At 39.4% G+C, this 16,716-nt stretch overlaps 1 pseudogene; it reads left to right on the top strand.

The window, feature by feature from the left end:
* Nucleotides 1-576: 576 nt before the first annotated feature.
* LOC144465044 (uncharacterized) lies at nt 577-15,577 on the top strand (annotated as a pseudogene).
* Nucleotides 15,578-16,716: the final 1,139 nt, after the last annotated feature.

The following is a 16,716-nucleotide window of genomic DNA, read 5'->3' as shown; positions in this document are numbered from 1 at the left end:
GAGGAGGAGGAGAAGGAGGAAAGTGGAGCAGCAAAACAGTGCCAGGTACAGGTGCAGTGTGCAGGACTGGGTTGGCAATAGGTCTTTGCATAGAATGATATTATATTCAATACACTCTACTGACTGACTAATCTGTGTGTTGTGTTTAATATCATTAGATTGTTTTTATACTGCAAATAAAGTACTTGTGTTAAAATTACGGTTCCACTTGCGTCCTTTGTGCGATCAGAAAATAGACCTCTCCACATCAAGCTCCCGGGCTGAATTTCAACCCCAGCCTGCTCCTGCCTGTAAGCTAGGAGTGACAGGCAAACAGTCAATCACGAGAATCACAGCACTTTGTCTGCTAATTATGCAAGATGATTTATATAAAGTAATGGTACTTGTAGACTATTACTGTGCGTCTGTCCCACTTCTAAAGCAGCGGTGGTAATAATTAGATGAAATGGTGCCGGTTTAATTTCTACATAGGAAACCCTTCTAAATAATAAAATAAAAAATAAATCTGGCACATGGGGCCTATTTTGCATATGTGCCTGATGTCACGCATTGATGGCCCAACCCCTTACGCATAAAATGCGTCTGATCTGCATCGTCGTAGAGAGACGGAGGAGGACGCGAGAAGATGCCGAAAAGAGAGTAAGGGTGAGTACTGTTTCAAAAATGTTGTAGCTCTTAACACTTTTGGCTTTGCCTTTGAAAATTTGTCATTAAATGACGGAAGACTTTGACTAACAAAGTTTTTAAATCTGCTGAAAGTTGTTAAGATAATTAATCAAAGAACAATTGTGTAACAGGAATTGCCTACATGTTTTGATTTGCATACCTCCGTAATAACTACTGTATGAATGGAGACATTTTTTTTTATCCTAATTTATTTTGTAAAGGGCTATGTAGCAAATAAAAAGTGCAGAAAGGAGTGCAAAAATTAATAAGGCTGCGTGCTCACAGAAGTTTTTTTTTTTTTTTTTTTTTTTTTAAAAAAGCAATTTCTCTTGCTGTCTCATGTTAAACTTGACAAGGGCCCTGTGCGGCAACGTTGTCTAACACTTTTTCCCATTTTTTTGCCTTTGGAGCTTAGTGCAGGGTGTTTTTTCAATTTTTCTAAGTTGCCCGCTCCATCTGCAGCAAAAACTACAGTTAACCTGCGTTGTGAGTTAAGCCTGTTTCACACCGAACGAGCAAAGCGCAGACCTCCGCCAACGAACCCATGAATTCGTTAAATGGATTTGTCTGCGGAGGTCTTTTGATTTGTGGGTTGATAGCCTAGATGGGGAAATTAACTGTCCCTGTTGCTGCTCTGTAGCTACAGAGTCCGGTATTGGTCGTGCCGTTGAACCGCTGTTTTGCCCTCCAGCTGCGCGGGTCACGTAACTGAAAACTATAGCCTATTGAAGGCCTTTCTGACTGCTTTTTTCTGATATCTCCAAACAGTCTGTCCAGAAATTTGCTGATATTTCCTTTGGAATCAATGCAAATATAGCTGAAAACTCCATATTTATTACAGTAACGCGTTACTAAATAACGCGTTACTGTTATATAGGCCTGCTTACGGATTATATCTGTCAGACTTTAAATACAAAGAAAAAAGATGTATTGTGTAGATAGAGTCAGTGATGACAACACTGAGAAAAGTTTCACCTAAATTTTCATTGTAAAGATGCAAATAGATCTGTATTTTTTTTTTTTTTAATTATCTGGGAGGGCATTCCCCTCAGCTGTTTCTCAGACTAAGCTTCCTGACTGCCGAAAGAATGTTGGACAAAAGGAATGGAACAATCTCTTGCTGAGGATATTATAACAGATTTAAAGAACTCTAAAGAGCTGAGATTATCAGTGTTGTAGTGGAGGTGGGACCACTACATTTCATAAATAATACACTAGGCAGAAATTTTACAATAACCAGAATTTATACAAACCCATTATACATTAGTAATGATATTGCATACATTTTTTTGGTTGATTTTTTTTGCTGAGGTTGAATGACTGTTTCCCCAGTTTGCCCACAGCATGTACTGTAATCACATCAAGGATCATTGTTGGCTCCATCCTTAGAAAAAACAATAAAACACACACAATAAAATTTATGTTAAAAGTTAAGCATTTAACATAACACATAAGGAACCATATCTGATTATTTCTTCTGATTGTTAAAGGTCATATTTTTCATTGTTTTTTTTTAATATTCCAGCGTTAGTTGAGTATGTGGTTATATTGTTCATTATACTCTTGATTTGGTCAGATCTTGATTTTTGACTACATGGACACAACATGTACTGTCATCCTATTACCATACATGTGTTGTTTTTCTACGGAGTGTGCACTTTCAGGTTGTTTGGGGTGAGTTAATTAATAATTCAACTTTATATGGCACACATACATATCAATCAATCAGTCAATCATGTATGTAAGAATAAATGTCCAAATATGTTCTTTATCATAACTTGTGTTACTTTCTCCCACAGAACAAAACCAAAATCATTTCGAAGCAAGATATTGTGAGGAAAGCACAGCGTCTTCAAAAAAATGGGGTAAAGTTTGAAATCATTGCCTCACAAAGAGAGGGTTTCTGGGGACAAATGTGCAAAGCACTTGAGATTCCAAACACCAAAACAAATCGCCTGAGACTTCTGAAATGTCACGGATTACAGAAGGTACGTATGTATAAATTTCATCTTCCAACATTCAAAGGTTCCTTTAAGACTTTAATAGATTAAACTTAATGTTTGTCCTTCCTCTGAAGCAGCAACCACAACTAACCACAGCTCCTCTCCAGTCCTGGGCCAGCAGTACAGGAACTGATGGAGATGAAGACACATCTCCACAACAAGTTAGCCACCATCATGTCTGCTCATCATGTCTGTTACACGATGAAGTCCCTGACCTGAAATTATAAACAGTGTTTGTCCTTCCTCTGAAGCAGCAACCACAACTGACCACAGCCCCTCTCCAGTCCCAGGCCAGCAGTCTAGGAACTGATGGAGACACATCTCCACAACAAGTTAGTACATCTTTGTGTTATTAGCACCAATTAATGTTAAATTTGTGTTAGCTGGCGGGAAGGGATACTGCTGCGCATGAGCAGAGCACGTCAGGTTGACCCACAGTGGTGTAATAGCACCATCTACTGACTACTGAGTAAAAATACTATGTAATGTTTGGTGTAAAACAGCATGTGGCTTTTTGTTTGTGTAATGTGTTTAGAACAGTTAAAGAATGTAATGAAAGATAGGTGGTGTCTGTTTACATAAAAAAAAAACATGTGGCATTTTCCAAAACAAACACAAGATTATTCTGTTTGCAATTTAAGAAAAATAATCTGTCTCTATGTGTCAGCCCTGCGATAGTCTGGCGACCTGTCCAGGGTGTACCCTGCCTCTCGCCCGATGTCAGCTGGGATAGGCTCCAGCCCCCCTGCGACCCTCAAGAGGATAAAGGGGTTATAAGATGAATGAATGAATGAATGAATCTCCCTACAGATGCAAATTAGCTTGTAGCTATAATCTGGTACGGTGCATCAAATGGTGACATTTATGTCTGAGCTGTACACTGTCTCTTTTAAAATTGAATAATACTACATGTGAGATTCCCTGTCTCATATGGATATAAAGAAGGACTAGGAAATATATAAATGCAGAATTTTTTTTTCAAAAATGTAAAAGACAAATGCACAGAGAAATGCACAGTCACAGAGTCATTTAGCAAGTCAGAAAATGATTTTGAAAACATGCCATCAGGATTTCATATATTTTGTTATCTTTTTTTATTAAAGCTCCAGAGAAATGCTGAGAATTCATTTAAAAGCATATTTCGATTACTTTTTTACTTAAAAGCAAGACTTTTAAAGGTATTTCTCTAATTTCAACAGACAGCTCTGATGTCTAGGTCTACTTATAACACAGTTGTTGCAAAAAAGAGTTCTAAAAGACATTGAATTTGTTATTAATTTACTTTAAAACATACCCACCAAGTATATATTGCAAAAGCTATAATATTATGCATTTCATTTTCAGGTGACCAGAAGCAACTCCGACACCAATGGTCTTGTAAGAATCGCACTCCCCCCCAATCCTTCCTGCTTCTTTATTGAAAAAAAAAGGATTGGGAGATTCTACAAAAAAAAAGAAAACAAAGAAGCTTCAGAGGACTTAACTGGACTAACATTGTTTCAAAAGGATTGAGGACCATACACCCATATTGCTCTTTTGCATTCAAAAGACATAGAATTAAGACTTTGGGCTCAAGAACATCAAGCCCCCACTTCTGGTGTCTTGGCTACTGTAGGTTTGAGGACTGTCCAGTCACAGTCAAAGTAATACAGACTTAAAGGCAAAAGTTGAATTTCAAGGCGGTGAGGGCCTTCACAATTGCACTGAAATTAAAAGAAGACCAGTGCGTGACATACAAAGAGTTAAAGTTGGCCAGGACCTACAGAGACAGTTGCCGAGAGAAATGTACCTGGATAGAATTAAGGAAATTGATGAGGATGTTCTGGAGTCAGGCTGTCGAGATGACGTGCCAACCCCACAGGTACTAAAGAACATCTCAAGGGAGTTCAAGCAAAGAAGTCGGCTCCACAACCATGAGAATGTGAGTTTGCAGTTGATGCTTGAGGGATGAGGAAATTCACTGGATCAAGTTTTGCAGAAGGTGTTCCTCGAACCCAAAGGGGTGATGCTGTGGTCGTCACAGAGCATTGCAGTTTACCAGGAAAGATGCCAAGAAGATATAATTTATCTTGATGCTACAGGGAGCATCAAAAGTTGTTTATGAATCATTTGTTAGAAATCCACTAAAAAACAGGTCTCCGTTTCCAGTGGCAACGTATTTAACTTGCGACCACACCACGGCCTCGGTGACCTACTTCCTCGAGGCATTCCTAACTGATGTCTCAAGGTTGTATGGACGCCAGGGAAGGAAGTCACTACTCATGCTAATGTGTGATGGGTCGATGGTGCTGATGCAAGCTATCTCAATGTTATTTGGAAGGAAGAGCTTAAATGATGCCATCAACCACTACTACAGGATAGCAAGTGGTAAAGGAACAAAAGCAGACTCCGCTGTGCCGGTACTTCATCACTGCCTGAGCCATGTCATGAAAAATGCAAAGGAGATGTGCAGAAAGTAGTAAGCATAACCTTCTGTAACAACTTTTTGTTTTGTTTTCTTTCACACATGAAGTAACAATGCACTGTGGGTTTGTAGTGACAGTTGGAGTGTCATCAGAATGTCAGCAGAATGTCACAGTTAAGATATAATGATTGAGACATTATAACGTGCATAGGATAAACACAGAGCAGAAATTCTAACATTAATATCTTCTATTATTAACAATTGTTGTGCTAAGAACAGAGTGATAACCAAAGGTTTTATCTTTCAGTGATTCTAAATGTATTTGGAATCCTCTTCCCAATATCCACACTTCAGATAGGTCTAAGTTGAGGGAAGATTCCCTTGCCTCTGTTCTGCTTCTAAAATGCAAAGAATGATGTTGTATGCAGATACACAATAGTACTGTATTTATATTTGGGTTAGATATACTGTACAAATCACAGTACATTAATTGCATTTCTTAATATTGCAATTAAATCTAATCTAATTTACATTAATCAAAGATTTAACCTCAGTCTTTTTGTTTACATCCTGCAGTGCACCTAAACACTACCACTTGGCCATGCACATTTCGCACGAACGACTGCAAACTCACCACTAATACCACTGTTACGGTTAACTGCAGGACATACCGGGCAGCAACAACTTTGCCAAACGCAACAGGCAAGTGGTGTCCAAACCACCACTGGACATGGAAGGTGAGGCCAACCTTTACTTCTGTAAAGGCCTGATGATTCACTTTACCAAATACCTCCTCCCATATGCCGGCCTGTGGACTGGGATAATGGTTGGTCAGTCATATTTAACAATTTACAAGTTGGTGATGTATACATATACATATATACTTATTCACATCATTTCACTGCAATGATCTTGTATTATTGTATGTGACAAATAAACTCTCTTGAATCTTGAAGCTCTTGAAACTCTTGAGCAAATAAAAACACCTTGCATCATTTATTTCATTCCAAAGGCGACCTTGGACGACATGGGCATACCAAGGGCTATGGAGCTACATTAGGGTCAAATGTTTTGTACTTGAAAAAATAAAATTTGAAACTGAAAATTCATGCGTTGATCTTGAATTTTGAAAAATACAACAATGTATTCAAAATAAAAATAAGTGTATGAAACGTTTTTTCAGGTTAAATATAAGTTTGATTCACTTTGGTAATTGTTTTGAATGAATAATTTATTTTCACTTTTCACTTCCATATGTATTTTAACATTTGAGGTCTTATATTTTTCAGTTGCATGTTTTATCTTTTCAGATTCAGATCTCATTTTTTACAGTTTCAAATCTTATTTTTTCACTTTCAAATCTCTTTTTCACTTTCAGATCTTTTTTTTTTTTCAGTTTTAAATCTGTTTTTGAGTTTCAGACTTTTGACCCTGATGTGGCGTGGAGGGCGTGGCATCAACTGAGAGGGGTGTGGAATCATGGGTGACAGTGCCTTCAGGGAACGTAGGAACTAAAAAAATTCTGACTCAACACTTATAGCTATACACCATATTCATGTGACTGGCAGTGTAAAAATTGATGCCGGTGACAAACTTCCATTTAGAAATCTATTTTAGACAGTACTGAACACCATTTGCTGTGTAAGAGCGATAAATTATGCCAGATTTTGCAGTTCAACAGCCACATTTTAAGTGCTGTTATGTCTGATTTCCACATAGCACTGTGAACGCAGCGTAGTGTCCGCTTGCGATGATGGCGTCCAGTCGGTCGGGTCAATCTGCTGGAGCCCATACATCCAGTACACGGGTGAGAAATGTTAACTAAGCTTTGGGAAATCATAACAAACATTAAGGGGTCGTATTTGTGACAACATACTTTTTTTTGTGTGACGTCTTTTAAGTGGCAAATTTGTCAGAGCTGGAAAGTGTGATTGTCCACAACTCCATCATCACGGCCCTGTTGATGCTTCCTCATCCAGTAAACGTGTCCCCTGGATGAAACCTTTGAGCTTGGGGAAAAGGAAACAATCGTAAAACACCTCCCTACTCACCTGACCTGGCTCCAGGTGATTTTTGTGGCACCGGGTGAGTGCCACAAAATGAGAACATAACGGAGGATAATAAAACGCAGGGCATTATGGAGAAGAGCCAGTGGGGCTTAAAACACTTTAGATTCCGTTCGAGACGTCTCACAGGACTTGATGACTTTGTATCCCAGTACCAAAGCAGCCACACAGCCCTACTGAGGGAGTTTGATGACCGAAATTGTTCGGCAGAAAGGTTTGAACATATAATTTATAAAAGTATGTAAGTATTAATCATTCTTGGTCTACATGATGCAAAGGTAGCCTGGTAACCACAATTAAAAAATTAGCATACACATGTGTCACCAGGGCCCAGTATTTCAAAGTTATCTGATAGGATTATCCTGGCCGGATTGGATTAAATCCTGATCTGATCTGAAAACTGGGTATTTCAACACAGATCAAAAGGATCCTGATCCTGAGGATCAGGATTCAGCTCTGGTAATCCAATCCTCCCTTAAATCCAGATAAAGGCTGCATTTGGGTGTTTCAAAAGTTAAAGCAGAGATCTGGATCAATTTGATACCAAATTTCAGGATTATTTGGATCCCACCTCAGAGGTGGATTTGACAAAGCCTCAGCTCCACTTCTCCTAGATATTGATACTCAAGATGTTCATTACACTTCATCTAAATTAGTGTTTTAGTTGTAAGTAATTTCAAGCATAGAAAAATATTGTTTGGCCATACTTCCTGAAACTGCTGTAAATAAGAGTAACAAATACAGACCTATTTCTCAACGTCTAGTTTCACCTAACATTATAACCTGTTTGTACCAAAACATCCAACATATGTTTGTGGTCAGACAAAGGCAAGGAAATGCAGTGCAAAGCAAATTTATTTGTATAGCACATTTTCTTTACATAGAGTGCAAGAAACAACACAGGGATTAATATAATAAGCACATGGAAACAAAGCAATTAGAAACAAATGATATGTGTGCACTTGCATTTTTCCAATGTTACATCACATCTTTGAGGGGGGAAAAGTAATAGCTCAACTATGCCCTGAAAAAACATTGCTGTATGTCTCAATTTAAATCACATTTAAGCACTTTAAATGTATATTTTCATGCTTCTGATTTAATGAAGATAAATTTTACTTAATTCAGATAAGTTTGAAAATGCACCTTTAAAATCCCTGGGAAGTGCTTGACTTTTATAACATGCAGCAATGTATTTCAGGAAGTGGTTGTGTGTACAAACTGATTATTTTACTTCATCAAATCAGATGCTATAGTGCTATATGTTTAGTGGGAGCCTTCTACAAAAGGGGATACATTTCCAGGGATTTCCAGCATTCGACCTGTTGTCTTCATTAGCAGTGGCATTGCTGAGTGGTCCATGGGTGTGAGTGTATTCTGAAAGTAGAAGTAGAGTGTGTATGAGCATATCTTTATCATTGTCAGGAATCCACAATAGCCAGAGAAATTGTTTAAGTAACGTTACAGAAAAGCATATCACCAGCATTACTGTAGCATACCCAAACTCAACCCTCTGACACTTCTGAATGAACCGCATCATTCATACTAGTACTGTGTATTTTTACTATACTGAAGCAGTCTGCTCTGCACACAAAAATAAAAAGGTCTGCTGTGTTGGAAATAACATAACGTTAAACTCGGAACAGGTTGGTGTTTAAAGAGTTGATATATGATGTACTTCTGATTAATTACCTTTTAAATTAAACCGTAGACTGCAAAATACATCAACAAAGCCAGCTACCTCGCTAGCCTGCTAGCTACTTAACATGCAAGTCAATGGAGCCGCGTTAGGTACCGTTAGCATGACCTCGGCTCAATTAGAGATCGGTACGCCCACGTTTTAAGTAGGTGACAATTCAAATAGCTGGCTCACATGAGGTGGTGAGTGGCCTTCGTATGGTCTTAAAAACGCTACACATTAGACAACGGTATACTGACATTTTGATGCGAAAGCTGTGCTACCAACTGCTCCTTTCGTGAAGTACTCCGCCGTGGAGACAGAGCACAGCGGGTCATAATCTGAAAGCCACGCCCCCAAAGGGGAAACGTTTCAGATTCAGGGGCGGAGTCTTGAGATTTGGAAATCCGTATCCAGTCAGATTGGGATCAAAGTGATCCACCCTGCCAGTGTTTTGAAATACCCAGATAAAGTCAGCAGGATCACCTTGATCCCTGACTGAGAAAAGGAGGATTTCATTATCCGGATTATTCTGATCCGAAGTTTTGAAATACTGGGCCCTGTGGATATTAATGGAGTGTACTCCCTTACTGTTCACATAAGTGATGGCTTGGGTATCTGGGGCGCGCAACTGTACATGTGTGCAGTCGATTGCTCCCAGTACCCCAGGGAATCCACATTTCAACAAGAAACCTCGCTTTGTTTCCAGCTGGCTCTCAGGTGTGAAAAATTATGTGCTCATTTGCATGTCGGACTAGACTAGAAGTCACTGCATGTATAGCCGAACTGTATACTGAATATATATATATATATATATATATATATATATATATATATATATATATACACTGCCTGGCCAAAAAAAAAGTCACCACCAAAAAAAAAGGTCATACACTCTAATATTTCGTTGGACCGCCTTTAGCTTTGATTACGGCACGCATTCACTGTGGCATTGTTTCGATAAGCTTCTGCAATGTCACAAGATTTATTTCCATCCAGTGTTGCATTAATTTTTCACCAAGATCTTGCATTGATGATGGTAGAGTCTGACCGCTGCGCAAAGCCTTCTCCAGCACATCCCAAAGATTCTCAATGGGGTTAAGGTCTGGACTCTGTGGTGGCCAATCCATGTGTGAAAATGATGTCTCATGCTCCCTGAACCAGTCTTTCACAATTTGAGCCCGATGAATCCTGGCATTGTCATCTTGGAATATGTCCGTGCCATCAGGGAAGAAAAAATCCATTGATGGAATAACCTGGTCATTCAGTATATTCAGGTAGTCAGCTGACCTCATTCTTTGAGCACATACTGTTGCTGAACCTAGACCTGACCAACTGCAGCAACCCCAGATCATAACACTGCCCCCACAGGCTTGTACAGTAGGCACTAGGCATGATGGGTGCATCACTTCATCTGCCTCTCTTCTTACCCTGATGCGCCCATCACTCTGGAACAGGGTAAATCTGGACTCATCAGACCACATGACCTTCTTCCATTGCTCCAGAGTCCAATCTTTATGCTCCCTAGCAAATTGAAGCCTTTTTTTCCGGTTAGCCTCACTGATTAGTGGTTTTCTTAAGGCTACACAGCTGTTCAGTCCCAATCCCTTGAGTTCCCTTTGCATTGTGCGTGTGGAAATGCTCTTACTTTCACTATTAAACATAGCCCTGAGTTCTACTGTTGTTTTTCTTCGATTTGATCTCACCAAACGTTTAAGTGATCGCCGATCACGATCATTGAGGATTTTTTTCCGGCCACATTTCTTCCTCGAAGATGATGGGTCCCCACTATCCTTCCAGTTTTTAATAATGCGTTGGATAGTTCTTAACCCAATTTTAGTAGTTTCTGCAATCTCCTTAGATGTTTTCTCTGCTTGATGCATGCCAATGATTTGACCCTTCTCAAACAGACTAACATCTTTTCCACGACCACGGGATGTGTCTTTTGACATGGTTGTTTAGGAAATGAGAAGCAACTCATTGCACCAGTTGGGGTTAAATAACTTGTTGCCAGCTGAAAGATAATCGCCCATGCAGTAATTATCCAATAGGAGGCTCGTACCTATTTGCTTAGTTAAATCCAGGTGGCGACTTTTTTTTTGGCCAGGCAGTGTATATATATATATATATATATATATATATATTTATACACACAGTGGGGCCACGTCTTAGTCCAAACCCATCGGCAGCTACTGTTCTTTCAGCTAAGAAGAAGCTGAAAAAAGCAGTCTAACATTTTGAATGCTGTGAAACTCCACCAATTAACCTCTGTTGCCATACCTGCTGTAAGTTCGGGCATTTTTAATTTCCCTGTAAAACATTGTACTGAAGTTATTGTGGAAACCATAAAAGAATTTCATAGCCAGCGAAAAATACATGGACCTCTCACAGTCAACCTGGTCAATAATGACACACCCACTGTCATAGAAATGGAAAAGGCATGTGCAAAGATTCTGTCCTGTGATGACACATTGAAGTTCTCAAAGTCTGATTCTCCTGAGTGATGACACCTCAAGTCCCCCTCAGAAGAAGATCAAAAAGACTTCGGGCTCTAGTTTCCCAGCGCGGTGCAGGGTGGTGCAGGGTGGCGAACCCTGCGCAGAGCTAGTTTGGAGCAGCGCAACCCAAGGCGGGCTCAGTTTGGTAGTTTGGCAGACCGAGGTCCGCTGAGATGGGTGTGGCGGCGCAGCAGGGGGAGGTGTCGACAGATCCAGCTTGGCGCAGTGACAGTTTCGTGCCAAAAGGCTTCGCCGAAGGTGCGCTAGAAGCTCGCCAGCTGAAACCAGGTCTACTGTCAGCGCAGGCGGAGCACAGCCGGTGTAAGCCGAAGTTTGGCTGACCGGCGGACAGTGCGCACACGTCAGCAAAACCTCACAGGCAGGTTTCCAGAATATCAGGCACATTAATAATACAATAAATACCCCAAAAAACACTATTCAATGCAACTATCTGCAATCAGCACATACATGTATCTCTATATCGACTGTCCCGTCACATCTGATGTCAGATCAAAGGGGATTGGCACCGTTTGGCACGTTTGGCATGCGTAATGGAAACCCAACCTGATTTGATTAACACAGCTGCAAACTAATGAGTTCACATCCCTCTCAGCCATCCACAAACAGCCACAGCATCAGATAGGGAGTATATATTCAGCATCTGTCATCTTAGAAAAGTCAAAAGAAAAGAAACAGAGTGAGACTGCAAGAGAGAAAGAGAGATCGCACGCGCACGAGTGAAACGTAACATTGATTTACAGTTGTGGTGACCTCTTCCCAGGGTATTTTTGCATCATCAGCCCGTGGAGGTCTGCTCGCAGTTCCGTATATTCGGACACTGTGAGCTTGGATCTCCCGGACCAAAACATCAGTTGCCTCCTGGGAGAAGTTTGGCCGTCTGACGCTGCTGCTCTCTTCTGCCATGGCGAATTGAGTAAACTCTCATTACGCCTTCAGGCGGCGCATTTAAGGGCGAGGAGAGGGGCTCATTTGATTGATGTAATGTGAATTGGCTGTGTAAAACCCACTCCACGCCTTCTCTCCTCCCTTTTTCCGACTTGCGCAGGTAGGATGGATGGAGGTGGGAAAGAGGAGTAGCTGCGCCAGCGCGCACAGTGTGCCAAACTTGCAAAATCTGCCTGGCCGCACCCAGTTGGCGAAGCGCAGGTCCGCTGCGCCTCCACCTCGCCCAGTCTGCGAAACTAGAGCCCTTCTTCTCCAAGTTGTTCTCCACCACAAGAACAACAGGTATGCCCATTAAAATAAAATAAAATTCAAATTTCGAAATGCAGTGCTAGTTCAAACTGTGTATGTTAATAAGCGGCTGATTTCTTTGTATATAAATCATTCTGCATGCAGTTAGCAGTTTTTTTGGAAAAATGCTTATCAGAACTATTTCACAGTTAACAGTGACTGTTATAAAAAATTATAAAACTCAAATTGGCAGACACCTTGTATTGTATAGCATTAACCTAACCTTGACACTAGATTCCAGGCAGCAGAGTGTTACTGCTTGTTACCTCTCTCTCCCTCATTTTTTCATCAAATACAGGCAATCACAGAACTAATGTAACAGAATTAAATAGTGATTAAAAAATGTGACTATATTTTGGTTTTTAAATCTAGCACCTGGTAATTATCATCTAATTTTGACAACACTGCTGCATATGAATATCAATAATAATAATAGTCTATTAGTCAGATGCGTAGTCGGGAAAATACTGGACCTCAAAATCAATAATTTCTGACGTACAATTAATGTAGGCTGTATACCATGAATACTTTCCCTTCACTTGATAATTGATAATTTATTTGAAGTACTTCAATTCCAAAATTGAAAAGATTATCTAGATTGGTGTGATCCATGAAACAAGGGCAACACTTCTTTTTTAACATGTTTGATGTAATAATGAAAAATATGCATTGTTTTTTTTTTGTTTTACATGTATGATCTGAAGCTTGCCAAGTTATAGAAAAAAAAACCCCACAGAGGTTGTGGTTTCAGTGGTCCCCTGCTTTACCAAAGAACATCTTATCATCCGCCACAGTGAACTCTGTTCACTTAGACCTGGTTAACAGGCAAGGTACAGTTATCATTTTGGTTGTATTTCAAAAGCGTATATAAAGATATATTTATTTTACTGTAACAAACAATAATAATTTTCCCCTTTTATGATTCCATGATATAGATAATCGAAGGCTTGTTTCACCTTTCTGGGAACCATCTGCAAATGGGAAAAACTATATACATTCTCAATCACTACTCTACAGGTGTAATTCTGTTTGGGGATAGAGTGCATGGCTTGTCCAAGGTAATCTGATTTGCTATACACTCTAGTGTGATGATGTATGTGTTTGTATGTGTATGTGTGTAAGCTTAGAAATCATATGTATTTCATATGAAATGGAAGTAAATATAGATTGAAGCAGTAAAATTGTCTCATCATCATACACCAAATATGGAATCATCTTCTGCAGAGCGTTTTACTAGAAAAGTTTAAACATTTTTAATGATTAATGCAATGAATACTTATTATTTCACAGGTGAATTTTGGCAGTTATCAGACCATTCTTTCCTTTGTTAACATTGACAATGTACACTGGAAGTTTCTGGTTAGTATGATAAATTTCATTTGAAATATTAAACATGCATAATATTATTTTCGTAAGATGTAAAATTACATATTTGTAATGAATTAATTTCTGTGTAACGGAATTTACTTTTCAGTACATAAACGCAGTCACCCAAACAGTATATCTGGTGGATCCTTAAGCAAGTTCCAGAGAGGAAGCGGATTCCGACCTTGCAGCAAAGAAATTCAGGTAGTAATAACTTTTCTTAGTTTTGCCAACACATAATTAGTCGGGGACAACATCTGCTTCTCATTGTGTTGAACAAAGGGCCTTGCATCTGGTAACTATCTTGGCACTCCACTCACTCTATGTGCATGATGTCGATGTAAGTGGGACCCTCTGCAGCAAGAATGAAAAAAAGTTAATTTTTGAATGATGTACACTCCTGTCTTACACTTAATAGAGCTCATTAGATATGCCAGAGGGTTGGCAGTTTGATTCCTGCTGCATCTCACTCCATGTCATAGTGTCCTTTGGCAAGATACCTTACCCACCTTCCCTCATGTAAATGTGTATGAATATGTTTGGTGGTCAGAAGGGCCATTTGGGGCACATTGACAGCCACTCCTCTGTCTGTCTGCCCCCAGGCAGCTGTGGCTACAGTCGTAGCTTACCACCACCGGTGTGAATGAATAATGGTTTGTGTGAGCGCTTTAGGCTTGGTGGGGTGGGCCTGAAACAAAAGGCAGTAGTCAGTACTAGGCAGGGCAGCAATGTCAATGGCAGCAAAGAGGAAGATGGGAAAATTCAGCTGTTCAAATAGCACGCTAAATTGAGCGGGTGTGTATGATTGGGTGAGGCTTGTTACGTGAGTAAAGCGATGCAGCTCGAGTTTCCTGCCTGAACTAGCTTGCAGGCTTTGCTTCATTTATATGCCAACAATAATGTAATTAAAGAACACGGTTTTGGCAATTTTATTCAAATGAAAAATTAACTGCTAGTTCACTGCTACGACAAATACTGATTTCTGTCTGAATAAGTTATTATGTGATGTAGTCCAAAAGGGTTCCATGTTCCAAGTCATATGCTAATAGCAAACTTTTAATGTTTTGTTACCAATCAAAATAAAGGTCATCATAAATTACCTGCAGTCAGTACCTGAAAATGCGAAGAGCACGCTACGGAAAAACAGACTGGGTGGACATAAAATGGAAAGGTGGAGTGATGACTCATCCAACTCAGAAAGATAGCAGTAGCTGCGGGGTTATTGTTATCATGGTAAGTGCATTCAATTGTAATTTAATACATCACTTGTTATGACAATCTCAATATTTTTATCTCATCAATTGAATTATTTAAAATAAGTCCATGTCTTTGTTAAACTCAGTTTCATTAGTGTTATTTCATCTAACTTTCTTATTTCCCCTAACCCTAACCCATACAAGCACAGATGTAAATGATGAATAACAGTAATTTTATTAGGTATTTGAGCAGCTAAACTTACTAACTTAACTAGTTCTGGCATGTAATGATTTGACTAATTATTTGATTTTTTGGTTTAGATGGCAAGGGCAGTGATGGAGGCATTTCCAGCTCTCCCTGTCTTCAGCTTTGGGACCTCCAAAAAGACATTATCGAATGAAAGGGTAAAAATGGGTCTCCAGATACTGAAATTATCAGGTTTGTAAGGAAGATGTTTGTTTTTGGTGTCAATGAATACCAACCTAATACCTGTTAAGTCATTAGTAAATCAAAAGTAAAATAGGTCGATAATCAATGTTTGTACGAGATAAATTCTATATAGTTAATAATGGAAGAAAATTATCCTTAACTTTAAATTCAAATAGACAAGTGTTGAGACAGATCACTTTCCTTTTTTCCACAGATTAGCAAATGCACTCAACCCACCAGCAACACATGACAAAAGCATTACTTAACTCATCAATTCTGTCTCAAATCAAGACCTGAGAGTAGACGCATGTTTCCAGCCTGACTAAATCAAAATTCAGTGAATGTTGATCCAGTCAGATACGGCAAAGCTAGGGCTTATAAAATTGTGGTACAGCTAACCTAGTGCTGTGTTCTGGTTGTCAGGGTGTGAGAATGACAGAAACAGTAAATAAAAGTAATAAAACAGATGTGGTAATCAACAATAGAATGTGACTCAGTGGTACAAATGGCTATTTCTGCACTTTATATTGTACTTGTGTCTGGGCTGCTTTTGCAGTCGTTCTACATTTTCTTTTAGCCTCTAAGGCTATCTTCTACGATGGGTAACTCAAATAGTGTACACACAGGGATCTGGTAGTCATTATAAAACAATTGTCTCCGCACAGAAATACTTTAACTGAAATATTTTAAACAGATAGTGAAAGAAAATAATCGCGATAACAACTAAACAAGTACAGAGTCTAGGTCAGGGGTAGGCAACCTGTGGCTCCGGAGCCACATGTGGCTCTTTAGCCCCTGTCCGGTGGCTCCTTGAGCCTTTGAGAAAAGAAGTCTATGAAAATTCATTCTATGAATCCAAATGTTGCTGAACCTCGATAGCAGTGGCTGATTAGCTATGGATGCCAAATCCAAAAAAGTAAATTGAATAAAATAGAGAATGTAGTAATGCGTGGACAGATTTATTTGCTTTCACTGCCAACTCTGCAAAATTTAAGTACCAGATAATTATTAATAGTGCCCTGCACAGTGGCCACCTTGTGGTAAAACATATTAACAAATGCTTACTTAGACCATAAGTAAACGCTAATTTAGACTTAATAGGCTATTTACCTTGATTATAAGGCTCAAACATTTTTTTGCGGCTCCACACAGATTT

The sequence above is a fragment of the Epinephelus lanceolatus genome, chromosome 12 (assembly GCF_041903045.1).
Source record: "Epinephelus lanceolatus isolate andai-2023 chromosome 12, ASM4190304v1, whole genome shotgun sequence".
Taxonomy (NCBI): Eukaryota; Metazoa; Chordata; class Actinopteri; order Perciformes; family Serranidae; genus Epinephelus; species Epinephelus lanceolatus.
This window is presented reverse-complemented; position numbering and strand designations above follow the sequence as displayed.